Raw genomic sequence first — 16,609 nt, 5'->3', positions numbered from 1 at the left:
ACTTTTTCGCTTCTGTTACCAAATCTACTACTATTTTCTACTACTAAATGGGGCTCGGAAGAGCAACAGCTGGGGGGAAAACGGGACGGAGGGCCTCTATAAGCCGAAGCCTTCGACTTCGGGCCATGCCGGCGATGCACGAAAACCAGTTCGTGGCCAGCTCTTCCTCTTCTTGTTGGCCAACAGCGCTTCAGTCGCTAGCGTTTTGTTTGGCATTTCAGTTGAGCTTTGAGTTTTGAGCGAAAAAGTCGCCTGCGACACTGCGTTTCTCTGCGTGTTGGTCTTCCCAATTCGAATCTCTCAGTTCGTGTCCGCGCTTTAGAAAACTGAAAACCCAAAGAAGCAGCCAGAAATCAAAACACGTTTTTCTCCCGCACATTGAAAACGGTAATTTGAACCCAGCCACAGAAAGCAAAACAAACTGGCTGAATTGATTATAAACGGTAGCCTGTTTTCGAAATATAGTACATATATTTAGTGGGAGATTTTGAGGAACTCAAAATCAAAGAACCTAATGAGTGGAGAAATTAAAGCCAGTGTGACCGAAGCCGAGTGTGTGTGTGAGTGTGGCTGTGGCTGCCTTCTAAACAGCCTTGAAAGCTGGCTGGCAGCCTCTGTCAACCGAATAGTTGCTGCTGCAGCAGCAACATCCAGCAGCAGCAGCAGCGGCGGCGGCAGCAACAACTGGCAACAAAAGGCTGGCTGCAAGTCACAACAAAAGAAAACAGAAGCGGCAGCTGACTTTATGACGTCGCCAGGCCTGGCGTGTTAACCTGGCCAAGAGCAGCTACCCAGCTACCCAGCTACCCAGCTACCTAGCTACCTGGCTAGACATGAAAGCTTGTACTTGCGCTTGTGGTGTCTATCTGTTGCAACTGCAACCTAAGCGCTCACCAACACACACGCACCGCACTAAGCCCAGACTAGGCACACACACACCACTGCACATGTGGAATGAAATTCGCTTTTGTTTTATGATTTTCATAAATTCTTCAACAGCAAACAAACGAAAAAAGTTTATATTAAAAAGAAGAAAATAGCTAAAAGCGCGCAAAAAAGCAAAAAAATTGAGAAGAAAAAGTCCCTGTGTGTGCGAGTGGAAAAACCGGTTGCAGTTAAGGTTCCCGAGTCGCTGGGTGTGTGTGCGTGAGTTTGGCTTTTTTCGCTCGGCACAGGGCGAAAATAAATAAAAGCGATTAACTTGAGACAGTTTTAGTAGCCACTGTCCCCCTGCACACTCTCTCTAGCCCTAGATAAGGCCTTAATCCCCCCGGAATCCAGCCAAAATGGGAGGCTAAGGGGGGAGCTGGCCAAGTAGAAAGGAAAATTTGCAGACATTTGCTTGCCGGCAGATTTTTTCATAACTTATAAGATTCAGGTTTCTAAGTAATTTAGCTTTGATCGTATATTATTCATTTCATTACGTTATAGTAATTTGTATAGTTCTTCCTGTTTCTTGTAATTGATGTTTATTTTTACGCTAGTTAAACCTTTTTTTGTTGCTTAGATTTTATTATAATAATTTTATTTTTAACCCACTTTGAATGTCGTTATCAAATTTATCATAATCCCAAAAAATGTATTAACTCTTAGTTTAATCTTTATTTGTTTTTCTCATTTTTTGCAGTATTTTCCACATACAAGGATTTAATTTCCAATCGAAACCATTTAAATTGGTTTATAATTTTCATAAATTTGTGAATGTGTTTTTTGAATGAAAGTGTGTAACCGAAAATATGGAAATTTCGCTTATAAATATTGATGTGTTTTATTGAATATTCGTGTCTTTTACTTTGAAGCCGGTTTCGTTTCTGTGTCGATAGTTTGCATTATTAATTACAATTTACGTTCATCAAGTGGAAACAGTCACAACAGATTGAGAGAGAGACAATTTCAAAGTAAGGAAAACAAGGAACCAACCAAAGTGAGTTTCAGGCTGCATTATAATACTAATAACAAGATAATTATCTCTGAACTGCGATTAATTACAGTATTTTACTCCCACTGTTATTCTCTGGGGGCCTTTAAGCAAATTTGGCAAAATTTCAATTTAAATTTGCAATTAAATTGGATTGTTTTGCATCTCATTTGCTTCCCCATGGGTTCCCCTGCAACTGAACGCACATATCTCGGGTGTAATGCCATCTAATCAGCATCTTTCAATTATTTAATCGTTTATATTTACACCCTCGCACTCACTCACCTGCAGCTCGGTAAATATTACCCATACGACATGGCAGCCCGACGGAACGTGCCCGGCATGCTCGAGTGGTATAAATCAATTAAAGTCTCGGGGATTTTACGACTTCACTAACTAAATGATGATGCTGGCCGCTTTAAACCTACTTTGAAGGCGGGCCCCCGAAACTCCCCAAACAAATATCAACAAACGCGTGTAGCATTTGCATAAACTCGATCCACTCTTTATTATTATTATTTCTGTGACTGCGGTTTTATCGTTTTTATGTTTTGGCCAACTCTCGAATATTCAAAAGCCAATTGGGCAAAGTTTTTGCCAAATATGCAAATGTAGCTTCGAACAATATTTTTGTTTGACAATTTTTGTTGGCATTTTATCTGTTTTTGTCGCATTTTGTGGCAATTAAATGACAGCGAATTAATCATAAAAAAAGGCGAAAAATTTTATTCACAACATTTATCGCCAGCTGTCGATGCGGCACGGCGAGTGCGGAACATAAATATAAGTCGATTGGAGGGTGCTTAGTTCACTTAAGAAATACGTAAATATTCCTTATCTGCATCAAAACAAACCAATATCCTAATAACTGTTTATCCAAATTTAAAAATATCTATAAATGCGATCAATTTCGGAATTTTCCACAAGCCACCTTACTGCATCGAAACGCACTGTACCAATGAATGCATAGATGAAAATATGTGTACAAATGATGCACGTGGGCATTGGTTGGCTTAGGTCGAATCAACTTGATTTATGTAAATTGGAAACTGTTCGCATAGCAAAACAAAGTTATAATTGAGAGACGAGATTAAAATGCATTTTTCGATTGGATGTCGTGGAGAAACAACGTACGAGGGCTTATAAAATTCACACCAGACAAATAATATATTTCCGTATAATTTAATACAAAGTTTCTATGAATTTGGAAATTGAATAAGCGCTTAAACATTTTTCATGCACAACTTTTCTTCTATTCTTTTCTAAAAATGCCTTTTCCTCCACCGCAATCCTGCGGTAATCCCCAATTGAGATTCGACTCAGCTGGACCAAAAATATTTTCCACTTGAATGCCGGAACAGAAATGCAATTAAAATCCACTAAATGCAGCAGTTGTGGGCGGAATGCTCTGAATGAAATTTCAGTAAAACCGAACCGCCCCTTCCTCTCGCTTCTTATCCTCTTGCAGCTAATTAATTTGGCATTAATTTTAATGCAATTTGCTCGCTTATCTCAAATGCCAATAAATCAACACGGGAATCGGATTGCCATAATTCCAAATGCTATACATAACTCATATTTGCTTTCGGGCTTCGGTTGGTTACAAAGAGTGTATACCATTTAAAGCAGAACAATGACAGGGAAAAAATAATGAATAAATTGCGTAGATCAGGAATTGAAGCATTTCTGCCCTGTCGAGTGTTAAATTGAAGATAATTTTTAATTATGGCCACAGTCGGCCAACGCGCACGTTAAATTGCCTTTTAAAATTCAATTTACATTTCGGTTTTTCTTTTCCGTAAAGGGTTCGGTTTGGGGTCTCTGGTCGAGTCATCATTAATTTACGAGGGTGTGCAGAAGAGTTTATGGAGAGAATACCACTTATAAAGTTATTAAAACAGGGAGAACACTTAATGTTATACGTTTACATTCAGAATGTTGAAATATATGAACATTTTAAAGAAAATATGCACCAAGCCAAAAATTACTTGCTTGTAGGTTGTAAAGACTTTATTAGCAGTGATTTTATTATTATTATTATATTTTAATTGACAACTTTTATAAGAAAATTGTACAATTTTAAATTGTAAAAAGTATTAATATATTCCTTCTTTACTATTTGAGCATCTTGATTTTTTAAAAACTTATTTCGAATAAAATGGAAAATAAATTTTTTAAAGGTTTTTATTTCAAGTACTATTAAATAATATTTAAGTATCCAAAAAAAGGTCTTATAATAAATTTGAGTAACCGCAATAAAATATTGTTTTAAAGTAATTTAAGCTTAAAAAATATTTGTGTAAAATATTTTAATTTATTACTCTTCGAAACTTTTCAATCGTCCACCTCCAAAATCTGATGGTCTTCAGAAACCGGAGTCGGGCAGAATAAAAACAATTACACGCATGTGCGTAAAACTTTGGGATCTTCGTAGCTGGGCCAACTCTACTGGGGACTTGAAGATCTTTGGATCTTTGAGCTCTGGGTTGTGGGGTGTGGGCTATGGAGTATGGGCTATGGGTTATGGGGCCCTGGTCTCTCCCGCTCTCTGTCTTCCTCTTTCTCTACAGGAAGCTGCGTGGCTTTGGCATTTAAAAACGTATTAATTTTGACGCGCCAGCCCGTAGTTGTTGTTTATGGTGGTTGCGTGAGCCGACACTGATGATGGTATCTGTATCTGAATCTCTGGCCATGTCCGATGCCTCGTCGGCATTGTATCGGAGGTTCTCCCGATGAGAGGAGTGATATAAATGCGAATAAGTTACGTCAATTTTTGTGTGTGTCTGCCCTGGCCTTTGGAATACTTTATCATTTCGTTTTTGTTCTTCCTACTCCTCCATATCCCCCAAAACCCCTCCCTCGAACTCCCCCTCGCGCTGTTATTTTCTGGTTCTTTTTCTGGTATTCGCGTTGCGAAGGTCTACAACCTTGGGAGAGTTAAGTCAGCTTTACTGGAGCGGGCTGTCACTTCAACTCCAGCGATATAGGAGATTTCTTCTTGGCAGAGTGTTCTTCTAAGGGTACATAAGCTGGGATCAGGGCTTTGCCTCCCACAAAAAACTTGGAAGAGGTTCTAGAGATGATATGTAATTTAAAATGATCCCTTCTCAAAATAAACACTTCCAGGATCCTCTGATCTTATAAAATACCTTTTCGAAGAAATAATATCATAAGACTCTAACTCTCACAGATAAGCTTAAAATTAGTACAAGGTCAACATGGAAATTTTATAAAATGTTATTATAATTATAATCGGATTGAACTACTTTCTACCCAGATTAAATAGAGTATCACAGTCCTCGCCTAGAGCATTCTTTTTCGATTCCCTTGGATTTGCTGCTTCAGTTTAATTATTGGTGCATAATTAGCTGCTATAAACTGATTGGTTTTCCTATGACAAATGATGTGAACGAGCCAGCAGAAACAGAAGTTGCGCGGAGTGCTGGATGTGCGTGTAAATATTTGCATAAATATTACATATATTAATGCTAATGAGGCATCAAATCGCTGACGATTAAGGGCGAATGGCAGAAGCCAATGACCCACAGAGAAATGAAACGCTGTATTGATAGAATCTTAAGTCTCAAGTCTCAAGAAGGCCAAGATCAGAGACCGGCCAAAAGAGCCGGCTGGTGTTTTGGTGTCTGTTGTGGTGTTATAAAACATTTCATTACACGATACAATTGAGTGAACGCCTTGAACTTCCGCTTCAAGAAGTTCAGCGCAGTTCAGAGCGCCAAGACAAACCAATGAAGTCAGAGTTGGCCAGCGGAATTTGTTGTTGTTATAGTTATTGTTGTTTTTGTTTTTGATATTATTGTTGTTGGTGTTATTGTTGGCAGGAGGGAGGTGGGGGAGCCGCTGGAATGACAAGCCAAGACGAAGACGAAGCCTCGTCCGCAGACATTTTGTGCTGAGTTGTATCTGTGTGTCTGAATCTTCATTTGTGTGGTTACACGGGAAGAAAACAGCAGAGATGATCAATAAATATATCTTTATTAGCAAGATTAAATAACTAACTTTTGAGATCAAATGGTATTCCTGGATTCGTGGAATAAAATATCCCCATCGTGAATAATGTTGCTTAGAACATGAATGAAATCCGGAACATTACAGTTGTTTGTTTGATATCAAAGATTTTTTTCTTCTAAAATAATAGCACTTATATCAAGATTTGTTTTTTTAAATATATAACTTAATTCTTAATTTTTAAAGGTATTGTAATGATTTAATTTATTAAATCAATTGATTGTTAGATTTATTTTAGTCCATTTTATCAGATCCTCATTTAAAGGATGGCTACCTTTAAACAGTAACAAACAATACAGTTATCAGTTTATTTCTTAAAAATATAGTTAATATTGTGTTGGATTTTTTTCATGTCTAAGGTTTTGTTTTCATACATATCTGAAATGATGTTCAATTCCTTTGATTTTGTACTAACAAAATTAAAATTTCGGCTTGGAGTTGGTTACAACACACGGTTTGAAGGCAATGAGAAATATTATTCCCACATTTCTCTCGCTGTACATTTGTGTAAAGCCATGTTTCACACTTCAGAGGGCCTATCGGCGGCCGCAGCAGGCCAAACAAATTGTAAAGTCATAGGCAAGAGACGAGACCGGCCGCAGACCTCAAGCCAAGTCCAATACCAAGTCCGCAAGTCCAAGGCAAGTCGAAGAGCAACTGGAAGACGAAGACCAAGACCCAGTCCAAGTCCAAGACCAAGACCAAGTCCAAGTCCATGACCAACTCCAGATCCTCCTCGAGTGGCTGCTGGGATGGAGGGAAGGCAGAAATAGAGTTAAGCAGTACAAAAAGGCTTTTAATTTTAATTTGCATATGGCAGAACGCGCTGGAGCGGAGCTGCAGAACCCAGGGCAGAACCAAGCCAAGTATCTGTAAGATACTCGTACATGCAATGCCAAGTGGGAGAATGAGAACAACTTTGGCCCTTCGCGGCGGCGGGAAAAATGCAAGTTAAATTTAATTTATTTCTCCAGCAATTGCTGAGCTTCAAAAGGAGTTCTTTTTTAAGATGTTTTCTGGTTGCTGTTGTTGTTTTCATTATTTTCATTTTTGCCATTGTTGTTGGTGTGTGAAAAATGAGCCAAAGAGGAGTTCCACCGCTAGTCTCACTCTCTTCTTAAGTGGGTTCAACTCTAATGACCGCGTGTGAAAATGAAAATGGAAAATGCTGCCTCTTCTGGTGTCTGGGATGTACATGGTACATAGTTGTATATTGTAGTTGGCGGCGTTGGCGGCTTCATCATCGTCGTCTCCGCGCTCCAGTGCATTTACCACGGCCATGGAAATCGCGGGGAGCAACATGTGAACTTCTGAAAAATCGAAATTCCAATTCCAAGTCGCAACTTGCCAGCCAGCCAGCTCTTCTTGGACCAACGTTGAGAAATGATTTACGCTTAAATAACATGTTGCATGTGGCAAGTATGTCGTTGTTGTTGCTGCTCTGCCCGTTGCTGCCGGCCAGATCGTGAAGTTCTTCTCCAACTTCCCCCTTTTCGAGTGGCCCACGGCAATGATAATGAATTTCTACCTCCGCCAGGAAATAGCTCCGAGAAAATCTTAAGAACAGAATAATAAAAAAGGTTAAGCCGGGAGACAGCAGCCACAAATTAAGGTATTCGGTGGGGAATTAAATTCAGGTCAGCGCAATCGATGCCCGCAAATTATATTCAATTACCAGTTGCCATATCGAGATTTCAGCAAATCAATTATGGCCCAGAAATTGCCAAGAAAGAGTAAATACTGGATTCTGGAGATAGAGAAAGAACTGGTAAAACAACGAATTCCAGGTAAAATTATTGAGGAAGAGATAGCAGCACTTTATATAAATCAAGATACCACTTTCATTTAATTGAACTAAAATTTAATGATATTCACAGCATGTTCTTCACTTATGTAACTTTTAATACAACATGTTTTTCCCCAATTTGCTGTAAAAACTTTAGACTACGACTTTAATTTCTTTGGTTAATGATGCGGAAAACTTTGATTCTGTGACAATTATTTTTAAATTTGCCAAGTTGAAAGTTTCGAACTTACCGCAATTGGGTTTCAAGTTATGAAATTCGCTGTTCGGGAAAAATACAATAATGAAGTCATGAAAACAAAAAACCAATCGGTGACAGTCCGGGCAAAAAACCAGAATGAACGGACAAAGGCAAACAACTTAGGGGAAAATGCTGAGTTTGAGGTGGAAAAAAGGAATGGGGGGATTGCTGAAAGCATCATCGACTACAAAAACTATTTTCGAGGGGGGAACTTGAATGACTCGGGCACGAATTGATGATTTTTTGCACATTTTACATAATTTTCCCTTTCCACAAACCACTCAATTTCGAATTTCTTTAGTAAAATGCAGAAATTCACAGAGATTATTTGGTAATATTTGAAATTCATAATTTAGGCACAAATCGTGGCGGTTTTTCGATTATTTCAGTTCGCAATGCCCAAAACTGCAGCTGACAATGTAAACACAGAAAATGGCTTTTAGACAAGCCCCCGAGGGCAAATTTTACACATTTCCATCAGGCAGTGCACTTTTGGTCCATAGAAGTTTTAACAAATTCAATTATCCTGCTGTTCACTGATGGCTTTTCCACCTTACTTTTTTGTTTAATTGAACAATGTGGCAAAATGTCTTTTTTTTCACAGGCAGCAACAGCTGGAAAAAGTAGAATTTAATTTTCGTAACCGAATTTAAAACTGCTAGAAAGGTACACTGACTTTAAGTAAATAATTTCATTAGCCGCGTCCAAAAGCAGACAAAGGAATATGAAAAAATATGCCTTGTTTTGTGGGCCAGCATTTTTCTGCATAATCCAGTTCATGCATGTTTGGTTCTTGTTGCTCTTAATTTTTTGCACCGGACACGGCCGCGCAATTTGGGGCACGCGCCCACAGACTGACAAAGGGGGCTGGCAAAGAAAAAATATTATTGATATGTGTGAAAAATGGCCAACTGCATTGGCAGCGACACCAACAATGCGCAGTCAAATTGGCCCAAAAAAGTGACAAATACCTCGATACAGGACCGACAGGTAAACTTTTCCACTCTTCAGCCGGCACTTTTGTTGCGACATCGCAGTGCAACAACAATCGATAGACAGATGGCCAGACAGTTGGCAAGCCAGACATATGGGGCTCAAAAAAGGCTGCTTGGCACATGCCAAAATGGCAACCGCAGCGTAAAAATGCCAAACTAACAAAAAATGCGGTTGGGAAAAAAATGCAGCGCAGCGTAGTCAAATGCCAAATGATTTGTCAGCAATTGCTGCAGGAGTGTGAAGGGTTAAGGGAGAGAAAGTAATGGGTTAAGGGGCAGGAAGTGCAATGCCCCGGGGCCTTTGAGTGGCCACTGAAAGGGGGAAGCGTTTGATGATGGAGCTCATCAATGTCAGAAGATACGCGAATATTTGCATGCGATTCAGCAGGTGGGAATGTTCAACGTCAGCGGAAAGAAATCTCCCAGTTTATTTTCTGCCTTTCAACACGGTTGGAGCTTGAACAATTTAATACTGTTTAAACAAATAAATAAAAGAAATTAAAACACATTAAAACAAAAAAAAATGTTCATCCTATTGGTGATTAAGTAAATTCCAGAATTTTCTTTAAAAATAAAATAGTTCGATTAATGGAATTAATAACTTTTAATTTAAAAAGCATTTAACAAAAATGTTTATTCAATGTTTATTTATGATACGAAAAATCTCAGATATTTTATGTCTTATTATAGGCTTAAAAAAAAGAAATATCTACCTTAAAGCAAAGAAACATAAAACAAATTTTTCATTCCCCTATACAAATACATTGTTCGATGTACCTCTAGTCGTTTCAGAAATATATTTATTTAAATTTAGACAAAATTTTTTACGGTTAAAGCACGAACAAATTTCAAAACAGCACATGATAATATTTTAGAGATACCCACTTTTAAAGAAAATTAATTTTTTCATATAGTATGCTCAGTTAAGAAAATGTTAACCAATAAATAAATTGTACAATTACGAATAAATATATACATATATATGTATATTTATTGGTATTCAAAATAGTAAATATACTTTCTTGAACTTATTTCAACTGACAGGAGTGAATAAATAATAATAAAATACCTTAACAGGTCTCATTATTTTTATTACACTTCTGATAGTTGTTATCCTTTTAAAGCTTCCTCTTATTCGAAATTAAATATTATGTGTCTGCCAAGAAATTAACAAGCTCCCGTCCTCTTCATTACATTTATTATCTCAACTGTTTGCATATTTCCTCTTTCTCCAATCGAACCACTCATCAGATTTGCATAAGTCTTTAATTGATTCGTGTCATTAGGCTGATTGATTTCGATTTAAAAGAAATAAAGCACCGAAAGCTGCGCCAGCTGGCTGTCGGGCAATCATTAGATCGGCCCCTCAGCTCCACCGATTCTGCAATTCGGAGTTATCTAATACGTTTGGATCGTGATTGCCAGACAAATGACATTTGACATGTTGTGCGGCTGGCCAGACACAAAACTGTCCCGCACACAAAACCGAACTTAATTGTTGGCTGCATTGTGGCCTCTCCATATGGCAACTTTATGCTTATCTGGCAATAAGAGGAAACCGAGAATAAAAGAAGTGAGTTGCTCATAAATTTGTTTGTTGCCGCTGCAATTGTTTAATTGTGGCTCGGTCCGGCCTAGACCAGGCCAGCTTGGCCGGGCTGGGTTTGGGCTTGAAAGCATTTTTGTTTCGGGCTGATAATCGGTTTAAAAGTGACTCAACTTTTCGGCTTGCATGTGGCAATTGTCCGTTGTTTGTTGGCAGTTGCCTGTTTGTTTGGCTGCCGCTACTGCTAGAAATTATTGTCAATTGTGCACCGCATAAGCTGAATTAATTTTCAAACAATTCAACAAGTTTTAATTGCGACACTCGCAGTGAGAGAAAGAGGATTTGGGGGGATTTCCATTTGCAGCAAATTTTGCGGTTGCCCTAAGCCGGCGACCTTAGCCAAAGGTTGGGGCGCAATCAGAAATCGGATTTTTCCCTTCATAAACCGGCCGCGGGTGATGCCAGTCAGTCAGTTAGTCTGTCAGTCTGTCAGATCGTGATCGATGCCCACAATTTTCATGGGGTTTGTTATTGTTCTCCAAGGAATGCGACCGCCGCTCGGGGCTAGAAATCGGCTTCGATTTGACCGGGCCAACTGTCAACGAGCCGCAATCCGCCATCTGAATCCGCCGAAATCTGAAATCCGAAATCCGCCAACTGTTAACTGTTAGCAGGCAATTGCAGCTGCAGCCACAAAATATGGCCCATAATTCCCGAGCTTGGCCCTTTTGCCTTAGCCAAATCGTGCTGTCAGGTTTCCCATAGCTCACAGCTTCGAGTTCCCAAGTTCTTAGCCCTGCGAGTTCGTGTCTTTAGTTTCCCCGGGTTCTAATTGCTAATCGAGTGAACTTATTTAATTTGTTGTTTGTGTCAATTCCCGGTCATTAGAAATTCCCTCTTGTTAAAGGCATTCCTGGCAAGATTTATGGTTTCCTTGAATTAATTTTAATTAACAGGATGCCAGTAAATAAGTGCAAAAGTGCAAGCTTTCACTAATTGTTGGGTATATGTTATAATTAAAGAATGGATGGTTATATGTTTGAAGTGCCTGAATTACTTGTAATACATATTTTTAAGTTTATCATCCATGAATGACCATTTTTATTAACCTTGTTTTAATTTCATTCAAGCTAATTGACTGAATGAAACCAATTCAATTTGCATCTGCTCCATCTTTTGGCCATTTCCTGGTCATTAGCATTTCCATTTTCGGTAGGCTAGGAGTAGGAGTATAATTTTCTTAAATTAATTACACATTCGACAGGGTTGTAATTGAATCTCGGCACTCCGTAGAGCCGCTCCAATGCTGCCCAATCCAATCTGCTAGCAAAGTCCGACTGAAAACTTTGGCTGCTGGAAAAGCCCTGAGCCTGAAGTCCAAAATGAAGATAAACACCAAACATTTGCACACATGTTTGGGAGGGGGCGGAGGGGCGAAAGGGGGCGTGGTCGGCTGCCAGAACTTGTGACAAACTTGGCTAACCGCCATGCTGTACGCTGTTCCATGCCATTTCATGTTCTGCTGGCATGCATGGCGTATACGCAATATGCACAAATAAATGTCAACTTAGAAGCGGCTGCAGGCAGCACTCGTCCCCTCTTTTTCCGAAAGAGTCGAGCCCGCATTTAATAAAACCGAAATGAAATTAAATATTCCACAACTGCTGACATTTTGACATTTTGTCAAGTGTAGCAATAAAGATGGGATAAACCAGAAAAGGGGCAGCCCAGGGCAGTCATCCTAATGAATTACACCGAAATGCGGGAGAGCGCAACGAATGAAAAATTATTTAAAGTTGCAAAAAGAAAAAGCCAAGACCGAAAAGACCAAGGGAAGGAGGAGAAAAAATTAATTTAGCAAATTTTTAATTGCTCATGTCGTTTGGCGAGGCAGCCAACGATCGCATCAAGCTTCGCTGGAGCTGGCGGATATTTGCTTTTGGCCCGGCTTGCGTGCCTTGTCTTCAGTCTTCCAGTTGCCTTTTCCTCTGTTTTCTCATTTTTCTCGTTTTCCCCAACCCGAACTTCAAGTTGAAGTTTAAGGTCAAAGAGAGGATTTCGCGAGGCGAAGAGAGATATTCGCGCTGTCAACATGGCTGAAATTCGCATATGTTGCTTCTCCATCTCCATCTCCATCTCCTTCGCCAAGTTCAAGAGTAGCCGCATATCTGTCAGATAAATATACTTTTTTACCCCAAGCAAATCAGCTTAACCCCAGAAGAGCAGCTGTCATCTGGCGCTGATGAAAATTTCATGTTCGCCTGCTGGTCCCCAATATTTTTTCCATTCGCTGTCACGTGTGCGAGTTCAATTGAAAAAGCATTTCTGTGGAGAATTCCTCGAGCGAAATTGATTCCCCTACAAAGGGGTGTTGTAAGCGGATGTATTTCTGCAGCCTGACAGTTTTGATTTCACGAAAGTATATCTGAAATTTTATGGATACAACAGCTGGGCTGGACATGCAATATCTTCATGTCTGATGCAGAAAAATATTATTATATTAAAAGTGAGAGTGGCATTCAAACCCACCATCCGTAAAATCTATTCATAAGCATTCGGAAATGTAGTGGCTAACCTTATGATCTTGACATACAAATAAGTTACAACAGGTAATGGTAGTTATGTTAATTATTTCTAATGGGTGATCAGACACATAAACCAAATTAAACATATTTTAATTAAATTAGCTGGCGTTGCGCATGAAATTCAAAGCTAAGCCGGCCAAAACCATTTCCCAAATTGGTCCGACCGTAAAAGCGTTTGAATATAAATCGGAAATGTTTTGGCCAAATCCGAGCACTCAACGTAAATGAGATTTAATCACTATTTGCCATTTGAGAGCATGCTTTGGCTGACGTTGTTGTTAGATCAGCTCCCAAGCGGCTTAATTTGCAAATATTTTTCTGTCACCACAACAAATTGCTCCCCAATGGACTACTCGAACCCCCCGAAAAAAACCCCTTCTCGCCTCGGAGGTCCAACCAAATGATACGAGACAAAACGAAACGCATCCCATGGGAATCGATCGGCGGAATGCTGGGGCTCTTGGCCCGTTTGTCAGTTTGGCAGCTGGCTCATAATTTGTAAGCCATATGACTGCGGGCAGGAAGTTGGCAATCGGCCAGGAGGAGAGCAGCGGAATGGCGGGGGGCGGGGAGCGGGGAGCAGAGGGGCGGGGCGCATAGGCGATCCATTTAATTACTTATGTATGTGGCAGGATACGGTGGCAGCCACCGATGCACCGGCCACGGCCACCACTGCCTCATAATCGAGTGACCAGATGGAGCTAATCAGCCATGGATATGGCCATTTATAAAAGCCAACAGAGAGCTTCCCCCTCTGAGTCCCCGTCAGTCGTTCGCATAAAATGCAAATTTGCATTTGCCAAAGCGATTAGTTCGTGTCGAGCAGCAAGAGCATTCGAGAGCAATAAAAATATTTGCCATTGCAGCAATGCAGCTGAAACAAAACTGAATTAATCAAGGGTGGGGGCAGGGAGGGGCGGGGCGGGGCGAAGTGGCAAGTGACATCCGTTGCTCGTCAGCTTCCGCAGGCTAACAGCTACACTTGGAGAAAAATTATACTAAGTTTGGGAAAATTTTATTTCAATGTTGTGCTCAACAAAATGTTAAAAAAAATAAATAAATATTTTAAATAATTCTTAAATGAAAGACGAAAAAAAATATATGTTCTCCTTCCTTCAAAAATAATATTATACAAAATTTAAAAAGCGTTACTTTTACCAATATATCATATTTTTTAAATCTATTAATATATTTATCTGTTCTGTCTAACTTTTATCAAATAATCACCAAACAATACTTGTTTAGATATCAAGTAAACGTGTAAAAACGAAAACATATTTTAAATTTTACAAACAATACTTATTAAACTTATATATTACTACCCGAGAACATTCTTTCAGAATTTAATTATTTAAGGGGACCTAGTACTAAATATTTATCCCAGTGCAGCTCTTCATTGGTTTTGTTCTGTTCGTTTGGCTCGGGGCCTCCCCAAAGACCGAACAACGGAAATGTTAAATGCCGCCAAGAGGCAGTCGCTCCGCCGCCCCCGGCCCGCCCCCTTGGCCCCTGACAGGCCCTTTCATTGATCATTGATTGAGTTTCGATTCGTTTCGCCTCGATTCGTCGGGTTGTGTTAGGACTTTGCAGTCCAGGTTTGTTCGCATTTCCATTTGCCCAGCCCCGATTCCTATTCCTGACTCCCGAACCCGATTCCTGATTCCTGGCTCCTGACTCCCCTTGGAGGTATTTTTTCATTCTGCTGAATAGACATGTTGGCCATGTTTGTTGACCAGCTCGGAGCCAACTCCCCTCATCAGCTACTTATCGCTGCTGCCGTCTGGGCGAGTGTGTGTATCTTTGTATCTGTGTATCTGACATCTGCATTTGTGTCTGTAAGTGACTTGCGACATAAAGTGCTTTTATTGATGTTCATTTGGTAAGGCAATTTGTAGCATTTTGTGACATTTATGCGTCTGGGCCATTTAAATGCCATTATGCAATTTGCTGTCCATCTGTTTGGGTGGCGCAGAAGGAGCATAGACACAGAGATACAAATAGGGAAAGGGATATCGGGATTAGAAGAAGGAGGAAAGTGTTGACAGCCATTGACCCCTTGGATTAAGTGGACATTCTAGTTGATTTGTCAAAGCTATTTGGAGAGTTTGGCCAATGAGTTGGGATGAGATAAGCTGAGTGAAACAAGAGCTTTGAAATCAGGTTAATTATGATGGCATTTAAGCTAATGACAAACCAGTTCGGTTAGGTTGATATACATACTTGACGTCAGGAAATCAGAATATTTGACTTTGTGGTCTTCATATCCTCAGCTTATCTGAATTGAATTGGCCTAATCTTTAAGATTAAATTAGATTTTTTGATTAGGGTGGATGAGTAGTTCTTCACTCTCATCAAAGTATCTTTGCTGATCGGTGAGCTACATGTATTTGGAAAGTAATCCGAAAAATGAGGTTTATTTGCGCTCACATAACTCACTGTTTGACAGATCAGTTAACAAGCCTTTACCACTCATTTCGAATCGATTAGGCCCACATTCAATTCGCATAAACTCGTGCATAAATTACACATCTCATTTTATTTTATTTATTTGTCGACAGTTGGCATTCCCAACTGAGTTCGGCTTTCAACGCCCGAAGCAAACCAAATCAACTGACCTGCCGCAACTTGATTTTGTTTTCACATATTTTACGAATAAAAAATCCAGCTAAACGTGAACGTCACTTGGCTTAAATATTCCGTTTTAAATTACTAAAATATTTTTTGTTTCGGTTTTATATTTTTTGCTACGTGTTTCGTATCTATGCGCTACACATTTGGGAGTAAAAACGAGTTTTCATAACCAGCAGTTGTTGGGCAATTTCGGTTCTCTCCCACTCGGCTGCAGTTCATATTCATTAATTTATCACTGCTGCGGGTTGGGTAACTCGGTCTATAAGCAGATATTTGGGAGCGTGAATGTTTGTACTTTGCTGAGCTACCAATTAAGTGTGAAAAACCTTTTTTACTTCTCTTTTTTCGGCTGACTTGCGGCCTTGCCGCGGTGCCAGTAACATTTACTGTCACAGTGAGCGAAGTGGCAGCCGCAGCAGCGAGTTTGGTTTTGGATTACAATGAAAAATGGCTCGAAGGCGTCTGCGGAAGTGCCGGGCGATAATGATGGAGTGGGCCCACCGATTCCTGAAGAGGGTTTAAGTGAAAGGATGGGATGAACGGGGTTCGCAGGGGCTGGGGGTGGGGAAACTCAAGCCTTAATGAAGGTTGCTTTCGCCCGAGATTAATTAAAACAATTTATGGGTGCAAATTCCTTGTGGGCTCATCAGCATTTTTCATATAAATAGCTTGTCCTGAAATTCCTTTAAGCGTGTTATAACCGCAATTTGGTTACCTTTACATTTTAAATAATATTTTGCAGTATATACTTGGTAAATTATCATTATCATTAAAGACTGAGCTGTTTGTAAATGCTAGTAGGTATCACACTCTTCTAATTTAACTACCTGGGTTTAGTCATGTTAAAGAAGAATAAGAAA

The 16,609-nt window shown here is 39.7% G+C and overlaps 1 protein-coding gene across 2 annotated transcripts in view; it reads left to right on the top strand.

Moving 5' to 3' along the window:
- The first annotated feature begins 220 nt into the window (after positions 1–220).
- Positions 221–16,609, top strand: part of LOC119549902 — a 90,106-nt gene continuing 73,717 nt past the window's right edge. The window contains exons 1-2 of one of the 2 annotated variants that reach the window (XM_037858211.1): positions 221–387; positions 1,628–1,924. The gene's annotated coding sequence lies outside the window, so the exon portion shown is untranslated. The remainder of the gene's footprint in view (positions 388–1,627; positions 1,925–16,609) is intronic. The other variant, XM_037858212.1, reaches the window with a different exon arrangement.

The sequence above is a fragment of the Drosophila subpulchrella genome, chromosome 2R, assembly GCF_014743375.2.
Source record: "Drosophila subpulchrella strain 33 F10 #4 breed RU33 chromosome 2R, RU_Dsub_v1.1 Primary Assembly, whole genome shotgun sequence".
NCBI lineage: Eukaryota > Metazoa > Arthropoda > Insecta > Diptera > Drosophilidae > Drosophila > Drosophila subpulchrella.
Note: the sequence above shows the minus strand (reverse complement) of the source record. Positions and strands in the feature narration are given on the sequence as shown.